Genomic DNA, 19,145 nt, shown 5'->3' on the forward strand with positions numbered 1-19,145 from the left:
ATCAGACACAGACATCTTCCAGAGAGGTCTCATAGAAATGGATAACTGGTGCCAGAGCCATGGCCTTAAGCTAAAAGCCAAAAAATGTATAGTCATACCCTTTGGGAAAAACAAGGTAACCCCTAATTACCACATAGGTGGTAATCCATTAAACACGGAAGAAGTTATCAGGGACCTGGGGACCCAAGTTGACAGTAACCTCTCTTTTGACACTCACATTGCCAAAGTGGTTAGGAAGACCTTCTACATTGCCCACCTGATCATGAAGGGATTCACATCCAGATCAGGAGAGGTCATTGTACCCCTGTACTCTTCACTTATCAGACCAATGATTGAGTACAACGCCCCATTCAGAATGTACCTTACCCGACACCTGCAGCAGTTGGAAAGACCCCAAAAGTTCCTCACCAAAAGGATAAAGGGGCTCAAACATATGTCATATTATGCCCGACTGAAGAAACTCCAGCTCTATTCAGTCGCATACCATCTGCTCAGAGGTGATCTGTGCCTGACATACAAGGCCATGTCCAACCCGGAATTAATGGACATGCTCCATCTCAAAAAATCCAAATCCACCAGAGCCACGAGAGCAAGAGACTTAAACCTCAACACGGATATAAATAGGATGTGCTGGAGGGACAGATTCATCACCCAGAGACTCCCTACACTATGGAACAGAATCCCAGTCCATGTGAGGCAGAGCCCCTCACTGACTCTGTTCAAGAGAAATCTTGACGAGTGGATGGGAGATCGTAGGTTTACCCCGGGAATCATCTCTGTGTCACTGCTGGACAGAGGCACAGCAAACTAATGGATATAGTATTCTCATCCTAAGGGGTGGTGAAAGCCACACACACTCTGGCTGGGCTTATAAATGCCCTAGGGCAGATAGCCTAGTATGAACCTATGAACCTATGAACCTATGTGGGGTGTTTGGCCTAAGGTTCTGGTGGTTTTCTAGGTGACTGTTCTTAGACAATCATTTCCTGGGTCCATGTGGTGTGGTATTAGTTAGTAATGGGCATTCTAATCATCCTATTGGTGGTTGCCTGAGAGTCCATCATGATGGTTATCTGTGCTGTTGTTCATGTAATCCTTGAAGTCATGGTCCGTTTTCCTCAGTTTTCTCTCTTTAATTTTCTTTTCAAAGGAGATTACTCAGTTGTGTAATCCACTGTATCTAGCAATGTGATCATGCAGGTTTTGTCCATCCTCTTTCAGTTTCTGGGTTTTGATCCTAGTGGAGTCCTGTTTTTCCTGTAGGATGCTCATTAATATAAGTCCTGCATTTTACAGCATTTTTTGCCATTCCTTTTTCAGAATACTGTTAATGTTGTTCCACGAGTCTCTTTTTCCAGTCTTAGCACTCTGAGAGCTGTTTCATTTTTTCAGTGAGGTGATTAGAAAAATGTCCTCTCATTGGAGGCTTTTGAAGATTTTTTTAAGGCTCTTCCCTAATGAAAGAAGCAAGTGGTTGGAGTCTCAGTTTTGGTGCTTATTGTTCCCACCATTTCCCTGTGCTGGTCCTGAGATCCCTGAGTAGTTCCATTGGGAGGCCTCTATGAGGTTCTGAAAGAAAAACTGGTGGTCAGTGACCAGTTTGCTTTGTAGGTCATGATTACCTCTTGTTGGTTCCATCTTTACACTCTGGTAGTATGATCTCTCTGATATGAGAATTCCTTGCGGACAAATCTCAAAAGACTCCAAGGGAGACTATGATTCCCATAATCCTCATGGATTTCAAAGTATGAACATAGACAGTCAAATGTCACCCTCTGGTGGGGACTTCAGTATCTCAAAAAACAACCTAGATGCATCAGGGCAAACTGAATTTCCCGTACAGGATTGTCGAGAGTCCAAGAATTTTGAACAATTCCTTCAACTAAATTATTTTATTTTTAAAATCAAAATAAACTCAGGTCCAAATCTTGCTTCTTCAAAACTGAGACAGACTACAGATCATTCCTTTTATAGGTTTTATTAGGATAAGTGCTTTCATCCTTGTAGACTTCATCAGATCCATTTCTTACAGCTAAACTTTCTGTATTGCTACTATAACTGCTGTTACAGAGGGAGTGTAGTACGTTGTGGGACAACCCAGTTCCACCAATTGACCTGTTCACCTGTTCAAAATGAAGCCATCTGATAGGATGTTAGGCCCATCCTCATTTGCATAGAGAACCTTTGCACTGCTCAGAATGAAGACATTCGATAGGATGTTAAACCCATCCTCATTTGTATAGGGATGTTCAAGAGTAGTGCTTTGTAAGCCCATGTGTCCAACACTTGAAAATGCTATGAGTTGCTAAACTTTGTTATTGACCAATGCTTTATACCATAAAATCTGTCCTGCTTATGTTTAAACTCAAAATCAATCAATTTTGCATGTGTGGCTACCCAAATGAATTTTACAAAGTGGTTTGTAGACATTTTATGAGGTCAACAAACGTCACTATGTTGTTTTAACACATTATTTGCCATTTGGTCCTGCAATTATGTATTAGTTTTTGGTTACTGCACCTTCATTATATTTTTCAACTTTGAAAACATTCACTATTCCTTTTTGTGTATAATGTTGATGTTATAAAGATACAGATTTCCTTTAATGGAGCTCATACTTGACTGTTGTCCTTGCTATCAAAGCATTATGGGGCATGCTTGTACAGAGTTCTTTTCTATTTTTATTTTCATTTTTATTTTCAGTTGTTCTGTGTACTAATTTTAAAACCATTCACTGTCCAAAAATACTTTCTAACATACCAAGAAAACACAAAGCCTGCTTTTATGGGCCTGGCTCTAATTACAATGTTTGGGTCTATATCATATAGTCGAAGCTTTAGGTAATTGAATACCTAAAGCTTGACACCTAAACAGCAAACACTGTAAACCACTAATGGCCACTTCCGCAAATTTTTTCATAGGGAAAAATTAACTTGGCCATTATCGGAAATCTGCCCTTTTCTCCCCTGTAGAGTGATCTTAGAGTTGGTATATTTAGTTAGGGGGTGTGTGGGGGGCACAGCCCCCATATGAGAGGTGTGGGGGGCAAAGTCCCCCACTCAATTATGGTTTGAAATTTTTTTTTTTGTCCGGCCAAGTGAATTTTTTCCATATGAAAAAATTCACGGAAGTGGCTCTTTGCAATTTACAGCTTTCACTGTTTAGGTGTTGAGTTTTAGGTATTCGATTACCTAAAGCTTTGATTATCTAATATAAACCACAATGTTTCTGGATAGGTAGTGGTTCATGATATGTTCCTTCCATCCAGTGTGTTAAATTGGCATTTGTCTCTCTGTGCGTTAAGTGAAGAATTAGCATTTTGAAAAGAAAGTTTATTGTGTTATAGGGATTCTTTATCCTTAGAGTTCCTTGACTGAAGAAATTGGTATGGCCTTAACAATTCAGTGAAGTTGTAGAAAAACTTCAGTATGTTAAAGTCAAGACTACATATGCATAACAACACATAAATTAATGTAAATGATTGAATCTCCTTTGATCTTCATGTGAGCCCTAGTTATATTGGAAAACTTGTATGGTTTACTCTCTTCTTTTATGGTATGCTTACTTTTGCATGGGAAACAATTGTTATAAGCTGTTACTTCTCTAGTTTGTCTTTTTATTTACTTGTTTCATGTTTCCTGTCTTTTAAAAAACTGGTGTCTTCTCCTCCATGATGGAAGTACAACATAGCCAACTCACCTTACAGTTTATTGACTCATCTTGTAATCTTTTGTATTACCTAAAGCCATTACATTTCTTGTTTCTTTTATCTGATATGTATTTTTTTTAATTTTAATCAAATGATATCCTTTCTAACTATTCATATTGCAATGCAGAACTTTATAAATAATCCATATGCATTCAGAAATAAGTAAATAAATAACATGCATAAATTAATTTATAGTATCTAAGTCATGTTATAGTCTGTAATGTATTTAAATAGAATCAATCAACTATGTATAGATAACAAATTTGGTTATTGGTGCAAACTAATCTAACATTATCCACTAGCATAGTTATTGTACTAACCATCTCCTAACAAAACTAAGTTACAAAGACCATTTATTCTCTCATAGTTATTTAAACCTATTGCATCTTTAATCCTAGACCATAACTACTGCTCACTCATACTGCAATTGTTTTGCTTACAAAATGTCTTAACTGTCTTTTAACTAACTCTACCTGTTGCTGAATAACATTAAATTTGCATATAGACACATTTTAAAATATCCATCAATGACTTGCTGATGTCCCATTAATGCTCTTGGTTCGCAAAACAGTGTTTTCTAATTACTGAATTTTTTCTTTACAATAAAAAAACTTGACAATTTAGGTGAGGAATCAACATTTTTAAAAGCAGTGTGTTAATATTTTAAAGACAATTGAATAATATGGAGTAAGAATTTGTGCAGGTTGCAAGATTTACTGAAATGTAAGTCTTGTCTTTTTCAGTGGAAACTCTGTGAAAATAAGAACAAAATATAAAATCATAGTGAATTTGATTATCTTCGTGAATTTGATTAAAATCTTTATAGGTATGCATTAGATTCAGTTGAGTAAATTAGTAATTTAAATCCTTAGACTGACAGGAAAGTGTATTTCTATCTTTACAACTAGAATCAACTGCATCAGTTAAATTATTAAAATGACTTGCTAAAATTACCTTAGCCTTGAATAAATGACAATAGGACCAGACAACTTGATTTTTACTTTCATAACTATCATTAAAATATTAGCTTTAAGAGACTGGAGAATCTCAATTCAAATCATGGTCTAGTGCCGATATTTTAGTGAAATTACACTGTGGTCTACATACGTTAATTCAAATTACAGTAGATCAGACATTTCAATTGTCTAAAAAGTGTTCCACCAGTATCAAATCCTCTGGATTGTTCAAACACCAGTCCAAAATTGTCTGCTTCTATTTATTTACTGTAGATGTATATAACACTGAATGTAGTTTTGATGTTCAGAAATTGAATCACATTTTATCATTCTTTTCTTTGGGTATGACTAAATTAGTCATTAACGTTTATAAAATACACCTTTCTTATAGCTAAATGTATCAACAGTTTTACCCATTGCCCCACTGTTTGGCATGTTGACATGCATGTGATTTGATGTTAAGTCTGCTATTAAGCAATCAGCTCAGTCATACATAAGGGTTGCACATATCAGGATTATTTTTTTTTCAGAATTAAGAAATTGGAGTCTATGTCAAGAAATCCAGTCTTGACAAGTTCTTGTCAGGTATTTTGAGACATTGCTAAAGGTAACACATACCTTAAGTATATTTCACAGTTTATTATTTCCATTGGATTGGTTCTTTGCATTTAAATTACGTCAAAATACTATTGTTGTTTAAACTAAAGTCTAGTCTGAAATGTGATCATTAGCAGACAATCAAACTGATCAAAATAATCCTCTTCATGGTACATTTGAGTACACAAAGCCTAAAAAGTGTGAGGCTTTTTTTAATAAAAGTTAAATATTGGCTCTGTCCTTCATTTGCAGTTTTTGTTCTCAGTTGTAAAACTGTACACATATTTTTTGTTTTCACTATAAATTATATTATAGATATAGAAAACAGATGCAGGAAATTGTAAAGTGCACACTACACAAAGCAGTGTACAGATACTGTTTAGCTCTTCTTTGTTACCTCAGCATGAGATTTGGAACCTTGTGCTTATCAAGTGCAATAGTTTCAGCAAGCATACACATTGCCTAAACAGTAAGCATGTTATAAAATATAGATAAAAGTAAGCGCTTTCGGCAAAACTAATATTTTGCCTTCTTCAGACAAACGGTTTGTCTGAAGAAGGCAAAATATTAGTTTTGCCGAAAGCGCTTACTTTTATCTGTATCAAATAAACATCATTTCTAGTTTAAGCCTGCTCTCATCTTGTTTCAGTTTGCCTTTTAACGGTTTTTGGGTTCGTACTTCTCGGCTTGTTTGTTTATGTTATAAAATATATTTCAACATGTGCACAATATTTACATATTTGTTGTTCTATTGATTTAGCATATTATTTGTTGTTCCTTCAATATTTCTGTTAGTACAACTATTGTTTTTTTTTCATTTTTTTCTCTTGTTTGTCTGTTTCTAAGGTGGTACCACTAACATGAACTTTGACATTATTTCTTTTAATATATATATATATATATATATATATATATATATATATATATATATAAAATGCATACTTTAAAAAAACTCTGCTACTCTGTAACATCACTGCCTCTGTCAAACCTGTAATTAATGCAGTCACAAATATTTGAAAAATGTCTTTATTAATTAAAAAATGTTATATACAAAACTGACTGCCATTGTGACTTATATATTAAATATTATGATTTATCACCAAAATCCATAACATGAGGCCATGGCTGGTGATGGAACTTAATCCTGCCTGGCTAGTGTATTTGGTTCTATATGCTTCATCCTTAGAAGCAAACCTTGCTAGTCAGGGGGTATGCTCTACCATAACCTAATACATTGCCATGGATTATTGTTTATCTAGTCATCTAAGGATAAGAGACAAATTTACAATCACTTTCCTCTAATGATGTACCTGAATTAAAAAAGAAATACATATCAGAAGTGTCACTTAAGCTGACTGTTGGTATAGTCAACATTTCTTTTGCTGATGCAATTTGTTTGACAAAACAGCTGACTGACAGTTGAGAGAGATCTCTATAATCTCAGAGTAGGTGAATATGCACTTTTCCCAATATTGTGCATTCTTGGATTTCCAATATTTTAGGAAAAGTGGGTAATGGAAGTGCAAGGGGGCTTGCAACCTGCAAAAACCATCGCTTTTTAGTTGATTGCACTAATGTTATCACTCAGAGCATGCGCTGTTGGCTGTCAAATTTTCTTTTATTATTTTGTATACATATTAAGGACTATATGTGCATGTGTGTGCATGTGTGTGTGTGTGTGTGTGTGTGTGTGTGTGTGTGTGTGTGTGTGTGTGTGTGTGTGTGTGTGTGTGTGTGTGTGTGTGTGTGTGTGTGTGTGTGTGTGTGTATATATAAATATATATATATACACACACACACACACACACACACACACACACACATATATATATATATATATATATATATATATATATATATATATATGTATGGGTCTACTTCAGATGATCGAACTTTCAAATGTTCGAATTTCATATGGCCGAGACCATATGATTGAACATTTAAAAGTTCGAACATCTAATAAAAAAATTAAAACAAAACAAAAAAATGAACTGAATGCTTTTAGCAGGGGGGCAAGCCCCCCTGCATCCCCCACACCCCCTGCTATTTAAATATACCAACTCCAAGATTGCACTACAGTGCGGAAAAGGGAAATATTCCCATTCTGCACTGTATGGAGATCTCTGTTAAGAACGTTCAAACTTTTAAAAGTTCGATCATATGGTCTTGGCCATATGAAAGTTGAACTTTTGAAAGTTCGATCATATGAAGGAGACCCATATATATGTATATATATATATATATATATATATATATATATATATATATATATATATATATATATATTAAAGATTACTCAAACTAGTTTTCACAGCTAAATGTCGACTTGAAAAACACTGACAGCATAAGGTTGAAAACATGAATGTCTACAAGATAAACCATGGTATACACAAATAGGGTTAAACTACTAAACATCAAAAACAAAAAATCAACCAAAAACGGCCAGTAAAGTCCCACTTTATTAGATATAATCCAAAGCGACTTTTAATTCTTTCAAAATGACTCTGAAGAAGCCAGATGATTTACTGGCGAATGCGCTTAGTTGTTTTGGATTATATCTAATAAAGTGGGACTTTCCTAGCCGTTTTTGGTTTGGAATGTTGACAAGCTAGTACACGTGCCAAGAAACAACCTCAGTGCAGTGCATGCAGTGTTGAAAAGAAAAAACATAATTTTTTTCGGAGGCTGCCCTGCACTCTCACAACCCCTGCTAATTATATATACCAACTCCAAGATTGCACAAAAACAGGAAAAGGGCATATTTACAAGCAGTGAGAATTGTGCAGTCTCACACATCTGTTGACCATTTATTTAGGCGACAAAATGCATTTGACCAAACACAATTTTAACACAAAACATGGCCTTCTGATAAAGTCATGAAGCGTATACTTCTATTTATTAAATTTATGTCAATTATTCCTTTGTAGATTTTTCTGGTTGTCAACTTAGTGCACTACAATATTGTACTGGTTCTTTGTTCTTTTACACTGATTGGTCCATTTTGATTTATGGTTCTTACATATGTGTGTATAGGAGAATTCATTGTGAGACACACTGATGTCCCTCTTACCAGGATGGATAAGGCGAGGCTTATAGATAATTGCCTGTCAGGGCCATGATTTGCCAGATCACACAAGCAGTCAAGTCACTTACCCCTAAGTACCAGTATGAGTCCATCATAGTTCATGTGGGCGTAAATCACCAGAGATGTACTTCCTTGGACTATATGAAGAGAGACATGATTGAGCTCTCAGAACATGTGTCACAGGCAGGTATGAGCCTAGCACTGAGCAGCATCCTAACATCTCCAAGGATGATGCCACAATATCAGCAGAAAATGATCAATGTTAACAATTGGCTTCGCTATTGGTGTCATTCCAAAGGGGTCCAATACTTGTCAGCTTGGGAGACATGGTTGATAGGCCATGCTGCTTTGTTAGGGATGGTCTTCACCTGTCACCTCTAGGCTTTCGGATATTCGCCAAAACATTATCCACCCCTATAGTTCCTTTTTTAGGCATTGCCAAACAGACAAACCTTCCAACACAGCAAAAGTTACTCAGGACAAGCTAAAGATGCTACTGCTCAATGCTAGGAGCCTCAACAAGAAACTGCACTCCCTAGAAGTTCTCCTCGCCCCGGAGAAGGCTGACGTCTGTGCAGTTATTGAGACATGGTTTAAAGCCATGGAAAGCACTCTGGCAGTGCACGGATGTGATGTTTTTCATACATTCAGACTGCCCACTGAACATGAAAGAGCTAAAGGTGGGCATGTATCTATCTACATAAAGGATAGCACACCTCAAGACTGGTCAAACAATAGGACAAGATTGAGCTTCTCCATGCCCAACTAACCATGGGAAAAATCCATTACCTTATTCTTGCTAGCTGTAGGTCCCCCATATGAACCAGGAAACCCATACATCGTAGCTGAAGTTACTAGAATCACTCACCATCCAGCCAGGCATACACAACTAACATGAGGCCCAAAGATTTCTTAACTTTGAATAAGCAGCTAGTCTGCACTCCCACAACAGGAACAAATATCCAAGCCTACATATGCTAGTCACAAATATGGAAGTGCTGCACCCCCCCCATGTTATGTCCTTACTAGTCCCCCCACCTAACCCCAAAAATATTACAAACTTATCTAAGGTAAATTACCTCCTATTAAGGGATAGTATAGCTTGTTTCCAAGCTCTCCCATATCCAGAAAACACAGAAACCTATGCAGAGGCATACACAAAAGCCCTGTATGACCATATAAATAACTGCATAAAAACAGCAGTACCAAATCAAAATAAACCCAGGTCAGTCCAAAAAACCAAGCCACCCTGGTGGATCTTTAGTATCAATAGGTTGTACAATAAAAGAAAGAAAATCTTGTCAGGAAGTAAGAGAAAATGTGCACAACAGAGAAATAAGTCCCTCATTAGTCTATAGAAGCAAATCAAGGTCCTAGTGAAGTTGCTGAAAGTAGACTTTGAGGTAAAAATAACCTCCAAAGCTAAGGATAACCATAAGGCATTTTTTAGTTCTGTCTGCAATCTTAAAGGCAACACCTAACAATGCATGGAATTAATTGCAATGGCATCACCTATGCTCAGCTGGACGACATAACATATCTGCTGGCCGATAAATTTAGTTCAAATGTCACTGCCCCATCACCCCAGTCAGCCCCCCTCAAAAAAATACCCTCCACCACTCCACCACTCCACCACCAATTAATACCAAAGAACAGGTTGCCATTACACTCTCTAATGCTAAAAACATGGCTTCAATTGGGCTTGATAGTATAACAGGTTGCCTCTTAAGCCACTAAAATCGGGACTTATCAGGTCCATTAGGATCTCTATTTAACCACAGCCTCTGGACCGGCTTTGTCCTGATAGAGTGGAAGACAGCAACAGTCATTCATCTGCATAAAGGGGCATCATCTAATGACACAGGAAATTACAGACCCATAAGATTGACTAGTCTTATATGCAAGACCATGGAAAGGATAATCATAGATCTGATAAATAATGACAGGGGAGACCTCAAAACATTGGACCCGACCCAATTTGGCCTTGTCAAGTGCAGGCCATGCCTACTGAAACTGATGGAGTTCTTTGAAAAAGTCACTAAGGCCATGGATGAGAGTAAACAGTACATACCGCCTATCTCAACCTGCCCAAGGCATTTGACACAATTTCCCAATCAGGTATTATGAAAAAACTCATAAAAATGGGCATAAATCCCTATATCTCACACAAACATAAGCATCAGTAAAACTCCAAACTACATCAAAAACAGGAACATGAATTGGAACACCACTGACAGGACATAGAATTCTTTATTGTATTACATTCTGGTACCTTGGGTTCTTGCCTTCTGTTGGAACAATTTAACACTCCAAGTATGTCCCTATATATACAATTCATTCCTTCAATTATTCAATTAATTTCAAGTAATTATGTAATTAAATAATTATCTTGCTACCAAACCAGCTTTTAAAGTGTACTTCAACATCATTCAAACAGGCTGAATAGAATATTTTTTTAAAGTCACATTCATTAAACCCATATTGCACGGACTTTTCTTCATTCGATAACAGATGCGCATACATAGATAACACTACATTTTCCTGAGATTTTTAAGTGCATCTGTTTTAAAATGCATCTGTGATATAAAAATAATAAATTGTGTTTTACATATGGTTAATAAACATTTAATCTATCAACATTATATGTTTTATTCCTCATGCACTGAAACTTGAACTAAAAATGTACTTCAATAAACATGTAACATTCAATGGGGGTTTTACCATTTATAAAAACAGCTTGTAAAAAACAACTTGTAAAAACAAGTTGCACTATCATTTCTTAATTCAACACCAACTCTACATATATACCAATGAGCACGTTTATATTTTAAGTATTCTGTGATCTTTTCATTTCTTCATATTTTTCAATAACAATACAAGAAATACAAATACAGAGTATATATTCCTAACATGCTCATTAGTATAATGTTACTTTTGTTTCCCCATTGCACTAAATAACTATACAAGGAATATGAATACAGAATACATATTCCTAACCTACTCATTAGTATAATGTTACTTTTGTTTCCCCATAGCACTAAAAGTTCACATAATATTATACTACAGTGCTTCTAAATTTCCCTCAATTCAATTTCTAAATATTAATAACATTAACAATGATATACCCATATATACATTCTTAATGTGAAATTAATTTTACACTTTTACTCAATTATTCTAAATATTCAAATTGTTTTCCAATTTCATTCCCTGAGGATATTACGAAAATGAAATCTTTGAAGTATGTGTAGGTTTGGGTGAAGGGAATCAAAGTGATGATTTACAAGTAATATTTCATCTAAGCCTTTTTTCACGAGATATGGATGTTTGGAAATGCCCAAATTGACTTCAGATAGTAGTTTTATGCCCCCTAAGGGTAGTCAGGCCATTAATGTTTTTAAAAATTTAGTGTGTAGAAAAGTGGTAAACAGTTACGGTCAGTTCGCAAAGAAATTTGAATCTTATAATTTAAAGAAGTAAGAATGGTTGGCCTTGCAGGAACTTAGATCAAATTTGAATGGGATAGTATACAAAATGGCTGATAAGGGAGGTAATTGGGTAGTTATGAGTATTGCACAATATGATGAAATGGTTTCAAATATACTATCTGAAGAAGGATATTATGTTAAACTATAATATAATCCTTTACATAGATTTTCAACAGAATTAGATGATATATTGGAACGTGGAGAAAGGTTTGTTTTTTTGAAACACAAAAATATTAAAAAATTGATTGTTAATACACCTAGACATCCGTTTATGTATGCTATCCCTAAAATTCATATGAGCATGGTCAAACCCCCGGGGAGACCGATTATTTCAGGAGTAGGGTCCTTTCTTGAAAATGTTAATTTTTTGGGGATTTTCATTTCCAGAAATATTTGACAACTATACCCGCTCATGTTAAGAATATTCAGCAGATTTGTCATGAACTGTTCAATTTGGAATGGAAAGACAATTATTTTTGCGCAGCAGTGGATGTTACTGCTTTGTATTCTAACATTAACAGAAGATGGGGTATGGAGGCAATGGCCAAAAAACTGGAGGAAGGGTTAACAGAAGATGGGGTATGGAGGCAATGGCCAACAAACTGGGGGAAGGGCCACGTTCTACATTTTTGTTGACCTTACTTGAATTTTGCCTGACTCATAACTATTTCACATGGAAGAAAAATTTTTTCTTGCAAACAAGGGGAATGGTTATGGGGGCAGCTTTTGCCCCATCGTATGCTATTGTCTCTATGGGTGATTTTGAAAATCAGCTCATGATACTACAAGATTATTATGTGAGAAATGTAGTATCCTATAAGAGATACACAGATGATCTACTATTTATATGTAAAGGTGACCAGGTAGAATTTGTAGAATTTATGGAAACCTTAAACAATAATCCACATGGATTTAGGTTTACCTGGGAGGTTGGCAGGGAGTGCATTTCGTTTTTGGATGTCATGTTTCATATAAATACTGATAAAAGGTATAGCACAAACCATATAGAAAACCCACAGCAGTCAACAATTTTTTGCATGCTACTAGTATGCACCCCCTATTTGATCGATTCACTACCGTACAGTGAATTTAAAAGAATTTTTATGACTAGCTCTGAAGTTGATTTAAAAGAAACTAACTTGGATGAGGTATATATTAAATTAAAGAACAAAGGATATGATGACCGTATATTGCAAAAAGCAAAAAATAAGGTCACAGACATTGGTGAAGTCAGAGGGAGGGTTGGTCCTAAACATCATGGAAGAACAGTCAGAGATGACTGAGAGGATGGAAGGGTGGAAGAAAAACAGTTTTTTGTTACAAGATACTCTGACTTTTCTCCCATTTTGGAGAAAATTGTTATGCAGGCATGGGAAATCGTAAGTGAGGATAATTCCATTTTCTTTTTTTATTTCCTAAACATATAGTGTTTTTCTACAGCGGGTATAATAATCTAAAAGAACTGTTGAATAGAAAAGGTTTTCAAATTAAAATATTCAGATACAACAGGCAAAACTGTTGGAACCTATTGCTGTGGAAAGTGCCTAGTATGTAATCGAGTTAAAAATAAAAAAAGATCAATGGTAAATTATACAGGGCCAGTGAATTTTACAATTGTGACAGCTGTAGAGTTATTTATATAATAAGTTATTTATATAATAGGTTGTGACTGACCTGGTATATTGGTCAAACTACCAGGAAGGCTAAAGTACGAATCATGGAACATTTGGGGGATGTGAGAAGACAGAAACCTGAGAGTCCGGTTGCCATGCACTTCTTGCCTAAACATCAAGGGTTAGACAAGAGTTTATTTTTTAGTATTTTAGCATGTCCGATTTTCAGTGATAGCAATTTCAAAAAACAGTTAGACTAGAGAATTGAATGATTATTAACTTTCATACTTTATATCCTCATGGAATGAATTTGGAAAACAATTTGAATATTTAGAGTAATTGAGTAAAAGTGTAAAATTCATGTCACATTAAGAATGTATATATGGAATATTATTGTTAAGGTTATTAACATTTAGAAATTGAATTGAGGGAAATTTAGAAGCACTGTAGTATAATATTATGCAAACTTTTAGTGCTATGGGGAAACAAAAGTAACATTATACTAATGAGTAGGTTAGGAATATGTATTCTGTATTCATATTCCTTGTATAGTTATTTAGTGCAATGGGGAAACAAAAGTAACATTATACTAATGAGCATGTTAGGAATATGTATTCTGTATTCTTTATTTCTTGTATTGTTATTGAAAAATATGAAGAAATTAAAAGATCACAGAGTACTTAAAATATAAACGTGCCCATTGGTATATATGTAGAGTTGGTGTTGAATTAAGAAATGATAGTGCAACTTGTTTTTACAAGTTGTTTTTTTTTATAAGTTGTTTTTATAAATGGTAAAACCCCATTGAATGTTACATGTTTATTGAAGTACATTTTTAGTTCAAGTTTTGGTGCATGAGGAATAAAACATATAATGTTGATAGATTAAATATTTATTAACCATATGTAAAACACAATTTATTATTTTTATATCACAGATGCATGTACTTAAAAATATCAGAAAAGTGTAGTGTTATTTATGTATGCACATCTGTTATTGAATGAAGAAAAGTCTGTGCAATATGGGTTTAATGAATGTGACTTTAAAAAATATTCTATTCAGCCTGTTTGAATGATGTTGAAGTACACTTTAAAAGCTGGTTTGGTAGTAAGATAATTATTTAATTATTTAATTACATGATTATTTGAAATTAATTGAATAATTGAAGGAATGAATTGCATATATAGGGACATACTTGGAGTGTTAAATTGTTCCAACAGAAGGCAAGGACCCAAGGTACCAGAACATAATACAATAAAGAATTCTATGTCCTATCAGTGGTGTTCCAGTTCATGTTCCTGTTTTTGATGTGGTTTGGAATAAATCCCTATATCACCAGATGGATAGCCAATTGTCTCACGTACAGGACACGTGGTTATAATGAGTTAATCCAGATCCAGCAAGAGGCCATTTACTAATGGTGTGCCACAGAGCTCAGAACTGGGACCACTCATGTTCGGAATATATTTCTCTCAAGTCAAGGCAACTGTGGAAGGCCTAAGCATGACAAAGTTTGCCAATGACTGTAAGCTGGGGGCAATTATTGGCACACCAATGATGTAGCTATCCTTCAAGAGGGTCTAGATCAGACAAATGATTGATGCCAGAACCATGGCCTAAAACTAAATGCAAAAAAATGCATTAGCCTACCATTTGGGAAGTCAAATACCTCTGCAAAACACAACATCAGTAGTATGCCCCTTACAGTTAACTCAGAGGTGAGAGATCTAGCTACATAGCTAGGTTAGGTAGTAGCCTGAACTTTGGCCACCATGTCTCTATGGTGATGAGGAAATACTTTTATGTGCCACACTTTGTAAATAAATGTATGGCATCCAGATCCAAAGAAATTGTAGTCCTGCTTTATTCATCCTTCATTAGACCAGTAATTGAGTACAGTGCTCCATTTGGCATGTACTTGACTAGGGACTTGCAGCAGCTGTTGTGACCTCAAAGGCTCCTCACAAAGAAAATACAGGGTGTAAACAACATGAACTATGCGAATATACTAAAAGCTGTATTCCTTTACTCTGTCTCCTACTGACTATTAAGTAGTGATCTATGCCTGACCTACAAGCCACTCACAAATCCAGCCCTGATGGAGCTGCTACACATCTGCAAGTCAAATAGCATGAGGGTCACCTGATATAGGGATCTAAACATAGTCAGCAACTCAAACAAAACATGCTGGAGAGACAGATATGTGTCCCAGATATGCCCCCTTTTTTGGAACAAGCTTCCTATTTACTTTAAGCAGAGCCCTTCCCTGGCCCACTTCAAACACAGTTTGGATCAATGGATGGAGAATTGCAAATTTACAGCTGGTTTAGTGCCTATGTTCCTTATGGACAGGAGCAATCTTTAAGATACTCAATGCACAGGCAGAAATCCATGCCATTTTTTAGCCCCTAGGGGCCATATATTGGGTAAAATCTGGTTATATTGGCTAGGCTTGTAAGGCCCCTTAAACTGTTAGCCTAGTAATCTCCTTATGAAGCTCTCTCTCTCTCTCTCTCTCTCTATATATATATATATATAAATACATATATATATATATATATCAATATATCTGGGTCTACTTCTTAAGAACGAAATACCACACTACAGAAGAAGAGAAGGCCCAGACCAGAACTCCAGAACTTCATTTAAATGAATGATAACATAACTGACAAGTTTACAATGGTAAGTAACCATTGGGCCAACAACTGACAGAAAATACACAGCACCATCTCCAACCCACCTAGGTGGGGGGCTACTCCCCTCACACCCCCTAACTAAATATACCAACATTGGGATCCCGTATCAGTGGGGAAAAGGGTACATTTCCCCTTGTTGGCCAACTGGTTACTTACCATTTGAAATTTGTTGGCTATGTGGTCATTTATTCAAATGAATTTTTGGAATTCTTGTCTCTGCCTTGTTGTCTTTGCTAATGTGGGCTTTCGTTCTTGTGAAGTAGATATACAAGACAGACATAGAGATACAGACATATAGACAGATATGTTTCTCTGATTAGCTTGTAGATGAAATATAGCACTGCAGTTCAGTAGAAAGAATATTGCCTTCTCTTATTCATTTATTTATTTATTTTTTTTATTTTATTTTACATTTGTTGACCAGGAAAGTCTGACTGGGTATATGCCCATTTTCAGCGGAGGCCCGGGGAGAAAAGCTCCATATATTCAGACATATGAGATTTACATAATATAAGCGTACAATCTAGCATGTCAGGTGAAAAAAGAAACAGTATAATTATAGTAAAGACACAGTTCAACAGGAGAAATTACCTATATGTTATTTATTTTTTATTTATTTGCTGTTGGTTAACCAGGATAGTCCATTGGGCCAAGTGAACCCATTTTCAATGGAGTCCTGGAGAGAAAAGCTCCAACAAGAATACAAGTTACAGAGATTTACATTACATAACATACAAGACATAGCAAGGTATAGTTTACAAACAGTAAAATCATCAACAAAGATAATAATAGAGTGAAGTTATACCTAATATATATATATATATATATATATATATATATATATATATATATATATTTTTTTTTTTTTTTTATAGAATAATTCAGGATGATAGATGATATTATGAAATTAGATTATGAGCAGAATAAGGGTGGTGAAGGTAATGTGAATACAGGAAGTGGAGAATGCTTATGTGGGGAGGGAGTCAGAGTATAATATCACAAGGAAGGGTCCCTATATTCAGACAAGCAAAATTTCACATAATATAAGAGTATAAGCTAGCATTTCAGAGAGAAAAAAAAGAAAACAGCGTATTTATAGCAAAGACACAGTCTGACAGGTAATGCCATATATCACAGTATAATAACAATATAAGGTGCAAGACATTTGCCTAGTAGTATTAATTTCTCACACAGAGAAAAGAATAAACATTGTACTGCAATCATCTGCTAGTTAAAGGATATGAAATAGTAATGAAATACTGATAACCTGTTGACAGCTAATAGTAGAGCTGGCAGCTAATTAGTGGTACAGGAGAAAGGGGGGTTAGTTGGGGTATTGACAAGGTCATAGCCAGTGAGATTTTAGGAATGCTTTAAGAGCATTTTTGAAGAGACTGCTGGAAGGGAGGGTAGTTATGGCAGTGGGAAGTGAGTTCCAGATTTTGGATATGGAGTAGGAGAATAGCGCTTCCCTTGCAGAGTTGTTGGGTTTGGTGATTTGGAGTAGATTTTTGTTGCAGGAGTGCAGGGGTCTGGAGGATTGGTAGGGTTGGAGAAGTGTATGAAGTGAGGGAATTTTAAGAGGGTGGTTTACAAGTTTATGAGCAAAGGTAAGTTGGGTTAGGTGTAGGAGTTGAGGGAGCTCAAGCCAGTCTAGGTTTCTAAGGGAGACACAGTGGTGACTGCGGTGGGAGTCCCCTGATGCAAATTTTGCAATTTTATTGTAGCAGTCTTGGAGTTTCTTTAGGTCTGATTGTCGAAGATTTGTGAGTATGGGTGATGCTGTTTAAGAAAAGCATTAATGCATCACAACTTGATATAGTACAAATTAAATTGTAATTTTAACTTGTATTTTTCTACCTTTCAGACGTGCAGAAGACAATAATTTTTATACAGCAATTATGTAACATGTATTAAACATTTAACAAAGGTAAAATGCAGGTATTTGATGACATCTTATGAAAGCCTTCCCTATTTCAATGTAGAGTATGCGGCCACATTCAGCACTGTCTCAGAAAGGATCTGCAAATGCTGCAAATGGGAGCAGCGATGAAGAAGTGAGAGAAGAAACGCAGTATCCTGACGGCAAGGTAAGAAAGCACTAGAGACGATTCTGCTATGCAGCAGTGAATAACTGCTGCTGTGTTACATTTGTGCGTCTTTATTTTCACTCCTGGATTCATCTGTATTCTATAAATATGCAGTATGGTTTCACTATTTTTTTGAGAAATCCAAGAAGCACTTTTTGTTGCTGTATATCAGAATCAGCTCATTTAAATCTAGTAGAGAACGCATACAACTTTCAAAGAAGGAGACTAACAGAAATCTAAACTGCAGTAAAAGTTAATCATTGCAGAAGGGAGAGCAGGTAAAATCGAAAGTATCACAGTTTAACTACAGCGAGAATATAGCTTTAAAACACTTCATTTGACAAATTTCAGTATTCAGTAAACTTAAGATGTATCAGGATGTTGTTATCTTACAAAAATTTAACATTAAGTAAAGTAGCTGCATTCCTGAAATCCTAAATTGAGGAAGGGACACTTGTAAGTATAAGGTGACAGAGACTGTTTTCTATAGACCCACTAAGATCACTGGGCAAGAAGGGAAGCTGCCTGTTTATCAGGGAGAGAAAATGGCTGAAAGTTCAGCTATGTTTAAAGGTAATTGATATGTACCTATTCTTGAGTTATGTTCAAGGTAAAGATGGTAGGAATTAATGGGAAACTCTGACTTTGCAGCGCTCCTAGCTGAAGCTGATCAGTGTCCAGTACTTATTCATTAGCTCAGGGATGTAGCCAGGATTTTTGGAACTGGACACCAGCTTTAACGTTTCCAAAATGTGCCTTCTTTCTTCCAAGTGTAGAACCCCCACTCACCAAAAATGCAGGGGGAACAGAAAATTTAACCTGGGACTACCCCTGTACTACTAATGGGCAAAGGCAGCTCCTAACTCCTTTATCCCATGCATGGGTCTTCTTAAATTATCTAAGGTATGCAG

Source organism: Protopterus annectens, chromosome 1.part0 (assembly GCF_019279795.1).
Source record: "Protopterus annectens isolate FY-2018-M chromosome 1.part0, PAN1.0, whole genome shotgun sequence".
Classification (NCBI taxonomy): Eukaryota; Metazoa; Chordata; order Ceratodontiformes; family Protopteridae; genus Protopterus; species Protopterus annectens.